The sequence below is a fragment of the Phalacrocorax aristotelis genome, chromosome 20 (genome assembly GCF_949628215.1).
Source record: "Phalacrocorax aristotelis chromosome 20, bGulAri2.1, whole genome shotgun sequence".
NCBI classification, from domain to species: Eukaryota; Metazoa; Chordata; class Aves; order Suliformes; family Phalacrocoracidae; genus Phalacrocorax; species Phalacrocorax aristotelis.
Window position 1 is genome coordinate 6,362,310 of NC_134295.1, and position 6,340 is coordinate 6,368,649.

Below are 6,340 nucleotides of genomic sequence, written 5' to 3' on the forward strand. Positions count from 1 at the left end.
AAGCGCTCCAGCACAGCCAGGGGCACTGGGCTTGCTGACCTTGCTGCTGGTCAGAGCCACCTGTGGCCTCCCAAAAGGTGCTAATTGCATTGGCAGCTGAGCTCTCCACTAGCAAGAGGCAGCTTTGACCTTCAGCAGGCAACTGTGCTCCCCATCAGCGTCCCAGGAGATGCTGCAGGGCAGGCACAGCTACAGCCGGGTTCTGTGCAGCCTCACAAGTCAGAGGCTGGCAAGGCCAGTGTCTGGGAAGATTAAGAAGATTAGGTTTTAATTAAAGTGCCAAGGAAGCAGCTGTCTGGAGCTCTTGCTCTTTTCTCTCTCACCTGCTCATGGCTGAATTTGACATTGTGGATTCTCCCACGAACGGGGCCGTGGGGAGCCAGCCCACATCCTCGCCACCTCGCCTGTCCCACTGGTCACAGGCAAAGGGCTTTGGGGCTGCGCAGCTCCCGTGAGACACAGTGACTGCAGGCAGCCTGCTCTATTCACTGTCCCCAGTCATACAAACATAGGGGCCAGGCCATGGCCAGTCACGACTTATTTTCAAAGCAAAAATGTGTGAAATCTTTTAAAATTATTCCAGGGGGTTTAAGAACCTGCTCCCGACCTTGTCTGTGCAGCTACAAAGGCTCCAGAAACATGAAGGTGTTGAGTCAAGCATCATCACACGGCTTTCATGTGATAGACAAAAGGGAAGACAAGAAAGTAAATCAAGGCAGATCCCTTCGGGGTCACACCAGTTGCCTCGCTGGACCTGCCGAGACCTCCTGCAAAAGTCACAGCTTTCGTTCCCTGCCCATCTCCTTTGAAAGCCCGGGGGGGGGGGGGAGGATATGGAAGTCCGATTTCTGTAGCCTGGAGTAATTAGGGGGGCCTCTGATTACTGCCATTCAAGGCTGATGAGGCCGGAGGTGCTGGCTGCAGCTTGCGTTTGGACAAGCACCACTTGTTCCACTCCGCGGCCACGTGCACCATTGTTGCAGCTGAATGTGCTATTAGTGCTCCGGCAAGGCCCACGAGGCAGCGGAACGGCTCCCTTCCACCCAGCGGAGCCCTGCACAGCACAGGCCCTTCCTGTGGGCGCCGCTGGGAGAAAAGAAACCCACCCGCACAGCTCAGGGCAGCCGGAGAGTCCCGGCAGTGGCCAGGAGAGGGGACATCCAGCACAGAGGGTGGGATCCGCCATCTCGTGGACCACCTTTTCACCCCTGGGACACCCCTAGCAGAGCATCACCAAGAGAAGGCACTGCCTCCTGCGTGGCTGTCCATGGTCACCCATCAGCATCATCCTCACATCCCACCCCGGTGACGTTTGTGGCACAGGGGCCACCATATATGCCCGTGGTGAGGGGCAGCGCTGCCGCATGAATAATTCAGGGCAATGAGATAAAAGTTTCCTTGAGCAAGCTAATGCATTGATTAGACCAAATTGCCTCCCTCACCCTCAAGGAGGTGAAGATGAGCTAATCACCGTTTGTTCTCTCTTGATAGATGATTAACCACAAATTAGAATATTAAACAGAGGACTTTGGGTACATAAATTAACAGCTGAGAACTAAGTTAATTATTGGAGGAGCCATAAAGCAGCTTATTTTTATTCTTGGGTTATTGTTTGATGGTTTTGCCTCTTAAAGAGAGGGCCTTATTTTTAAAATGGCTTGTTCTGCTGCTTGTGACCAGAAGTGCCATATGTAGCTGCACCAGTGGGGAGACAAGGGGTAAATGGATCTCAAGCTCCATCAGCAACACACTGGGGAAGTGAATCTCCCCTCTACTGCAGAGAACGGTGCTGCCAGCCCAGTCCGTGCCCCATGGGCAGGATGCCCCAAGCCCGGCCAGGCAGGATGCCCATGGGGCACTCAGGCAGCTGGAGGAGCTGATCCTGCTTCTCCAAGAAAAAGGTGAAATTTGGATACTGGCTTTCCCCAAAAAAAGTGACAAGACTCTTGCAGACCAGGGATGGAAGGCAATACGGCGTTGCAGGGAATTAACTTTGTTAATAGCCCATTCATTTAAATGTAAAGGGTGAGCCTGGCTGCTGTAATGAGGCTGGGAAATCTTATTAGAGACCAAATTAAAGGTTTGTGGGTGAGTGAATGCATGCGGGAGCGGGCCTGAATGTGAGATAGAGGCTTCCGGGGGTAGAAGTGTGCTGTGGGCGTGGGTTCGTACCCAGGCAGAAAGCAAATACGCTGGGCTGTAAAGCACAGGAGGGAAGGGTGAATTTTTGGGTAGACCAGTGCTGGAGGCAGGACACGAGAGGTTAATTCCTGCCCTTACTGCTGCCTTTGCTTTGTGCCGTCCCATGGCCGACGCCTGCAGCAGTCCCCGAGCAGATGGGGAAGGAAGGGGCCAGGGGGGTTGTGCCACTGGCCGCTCTTGGGCGGAGCAGGGCAAGGTCACCTGCCCTCGAAGGGGTGCATGTCCCCCAGCTCTCACTGTGGGGCTCGGGGCTGGCAAGAGCTCCCAGCCAGATGCTGCTGCAACGAGCTCCTTGCACGCAGCTTTGCTGCTCTCCAATTTCAATTAGCGGTGCCAACCGCGGCGGTGGCAGCGGGCCACCGGCACGGCGAGCGCTCGCCGGGGCGCACGCTCCTCCGTTGGAGGGGTCCTGCCACGCCGCTCCCACACCCGGCAAAGGAGGAAGGAGCATGCTGACAAAAGACTGATTTAATTACTAGAATTGTTCTGATTACAGCCTGCAAACACTGTTATCTTGTAATTATTGCCAAGAACATGCCATTAGTACATGATTAAACACAACATCTTGTGGGCTGCTAGCTGATTGTCTGATGCCTTATGAACTTAATTACTTCATGCTGATAGAAAGCAACTGGGAGGACGGAGCAGGGCAATGGCTCTGGAGGGGAGCTGGGTCTGGGGCGCCCCACGACAAGGGGGCCCTCAGCTCCCTTCTGAGACACTCAGCCCATGTCCACAGGTGTACTCACAGTCCCAGGCCCTTAACAGCCCCCCCAAGCCTCAGCCAAAACACAAGCAGGTCAGGATTAGTGCCTCGGTCCTTTTCTTGCTTTGTTAGATGCCACCTGTCCTGTATTTACACTCATCCTGCTGAAGCAGCCAACAAACACAGGGCACCAGCTTTCTCTCCGTGTCAAAGGTGCCAGAGTTGCCATTCAGCAGAGATAAAATCAAGAATTTGTTTGGTACATGCTGGCAGCATTGGGGGTATCTGGTATCTGGAAATGCACTGTGTCTGGGGGTTGCAGGACAGCCCAAGCCACCGGCTGGGTGCACGGTGGGGTGGATGGATGGATGCAGGATGCTAATCTTTGCCCAAGCATTACTGCCCTGGGACACTGGGCTCTGGGTCCTGGTAGGCAAAGCAAGAGGAGATCCTGCTATTGATGGGTGAAGGTCGTGCCGGCAGCCAAGGGCTGCCCCCTCCCTGGAAGCCCTCAAGACAAGCTTGGCAGTGCCTCACAGCCCACAGGAGTGCCGGCTGTGAGCAGCTTGGTTTCCTTCCAGGAAAAAAATCAACTAGCCGCCTGCCTCAGGGACCCTTCAGCACCTCTCACACGCTGTCACCCTGCCCTGGTGACAAGGACATACAAACCAATCCTGACATCTCATTAGCAGGATTAATTCTCAACCTCATTCTCCTCTCGGTTGAGAAATTGGCACTTCCACTTGCTGCTGCACCGAGCCCTGCTCCCCTGGCCAGGGCTGCGGCCGAGCCACGGGGCTGCCCGGGCTGTGACCGAGCGAACAGCTGGGAGCAGGAAAACACACTTCTCTCCTGCCTGGCTCCCAGTGCTCAGGTGGCCTCTGGCTGGTGACCCACGTCCCCATCCCGCTTTGTGCCCCCACGCTGTGTTACCTGCTTGCAGAGGAGCCTTCACCTCCCTGCAGGAACCGCATCCCCTCAGCGGCAACGACACCCCAGTCTTGGGCTTTCCAGGCACCAAACTTATGCAACTTTTAAATAAAGGTGCTGCAAGTCCTCAGTGCAGGCTCTGTTGGCCGTGGGACAGACCCACAGCCTCCCAAAGGGTTAGGGTTACCTGGCCGGATGCATTTATAGCAGAGCAGAGCATGCACCTGGGGTGGGGAGGCTGTGGGAGCAGGTGCTGCAGGGAAACCCGTCAGCCCCAGTAATTGCTTTCAGGCTGAGCATCTGCTGGGCTTTTTCATGCTTGCTTTCTAAAGGGGGAGTCTTCTCGGGACAGGGGAAGTCAAGAAGAAAACCCAAAGTCCCACTTCTCTGGAAGAGGTTTTCTCCATGTTTCCTCATCCTCTGCCTGTGGCATCGGAGTTATATGGATATACCATCCTCCACACATTTTGTGGCTTGAGAACAACTCCAATGTGTGAGCAACAAATTGGCCCCATGAAAGGCAAAGGAAAAGGGGGAAACACATTGGAAATGGGTCTATTAGCCCAGCCTGAGGTCAGCAAAGGATCTATGAATAAAATATGAAAAGCACGAATTTATAATGGCTCATAAACATTTAATCCCCTTATGCAGAACATACATATTTTTATACCCAGACGTATGGGCTGCAGAGCCCTCTATTTATGGAAGCACAGTCTGGGTAAGCAGCCTGGTGCTGGGCGAATGCAAATCACTGGGTATGGGCCCACTCAGCCCCTTCCCGTGCTTGTCCTCCCACGGAGCCCAGCGGTGCATGGGCGAGGATGCTCGCCCGTCCCCACGCCCCCGCCTGCTCCACTGGGATGCTGTGCGGCACTGGGAAAAATCCTCAGAGGCGCGGCTGTAGCGCTGGCTCTTGCCTCGCTGCAGTGGGGGGAACTGTGTTGGTTCAGATCTGCATCACCCGGGGCACGGAGCGGGGTCTCACCCTTCTGCCCTCCCACCCGCGCAGGGCAGAGCCCCCGTGCCGCCGCCGTGGGGCTGCAGAGCCGGGGGGTGATGCTGGGGCTGGCACCGCTGCCTTCCCTGGCTCCTGTTGGACTTACTCCAGCGTAACTCGGGGCAGAGTCTGCCTTCCTGGGCTCAGAAGAACAATAAAGGTGATTAAAAAGAGAAAAGTAGAGGAAAAAGTGAAACGGCCCCAGTTGGGCTGGGGGTGCTGGCTGGTGGGAGCCGGGGGAGCCCGGGGGCGCTGCTGGCTGACCCCAGTTGCGGCTCTGGCTCCTGAGCCGTGTTTGCTTTTCTTTTAAAAGATGATTTCCATTGCAATAACTTTGCTCCCGTCAGGAGGCAGCCTGGTGTCAGATCTGTTTTTATGGCCCACTGAAAATGCCTTTTCTGTGCCTGCTCCTTCCCGTCCTTTCTCTTTTGCCCTTTATTTTCCTGTCTTGCAGGAAAAGGAGAGAAAATCCCCAGCAGATTTGCTGTTTATAGAGTCATGTTCAACACGAGCAAATCAATACAACAAACTGTACAGTGTGATTCTGGGCCTTGAATAAACAAGGTCCCAGGCAGTTTAGCCAGGTGCCTGTCATGTTCAAGTACCCTCCGGATTGCAGCCTGAAACGAAACCAAAATGTCTCTTTGCAGGAGTTAATTACAGCTCTAAATTTCTCAGCTCTTCGCCATCAGTGCTATACTGTGTGGCTTCGGGTCACAGGCAATTTCGGCTGGGCTGGAGGAGGCATCCTGCAGCTTGTGTTCCCAGGCAGTGAATCCTGGTGGGGGGAGTGGGGACGCAGAGGTGAGTACAGGGGGAAGGGGGCAGGATTGAGCCTGCCTGGGCTCGGGAGACACTCTGGGGGGAGCAGACTGGGGTCGTGGGCTGGGTGCTGCCGCTGAGCTGCATTATCCTCTGTGCCCAAATCTCTCGGCACGCCGGTGAGCGAGGGCTCTCCGTGCTCCTCAGGCACTGGGGTGACTGGAGCTGGCGTGGGATTTGGTGTGGGGCTGCTGCCATCCGTCACGTGCAAAGACGGTTGGACCTGAGCTTTTGACACAGGCACTTGGGGGAATCAGATTTTGCTTCTCTGAAGTCAGTCCCCACAAAAAGCTCCTGCAGAGATCTTGTCAGCGGTGTCACGCGTGCAGAGGCCTCAGGGCCGTGTGCTGGCTTTGCTCCAGCCGCACGTGCCGTACAAGCCAGCAATCAACGCAATGGGCACAACCGTGAATTGCACCAACAAAGGGGGATTTTCACGAAATGGGAACAACTCTCACTAGTCACCAGCTTGTAACAGGCAAAACCAGCTCTTAACTGTCTCTTGGTCTGGTCTCCAGCAGGAGCGGTGCCCATGGGAGCAGATCCATCAACACCCTCTGGGACCGGTGCGGGGCGCATCACCTCGTGACTGCAAGCGCCCATTTATTACCATTTTCGAAGCACTTTGAGATCCACAAATGAAGGGTGCTGTAGAGAGGCAAAGTGTTATTAAACCCATAGAC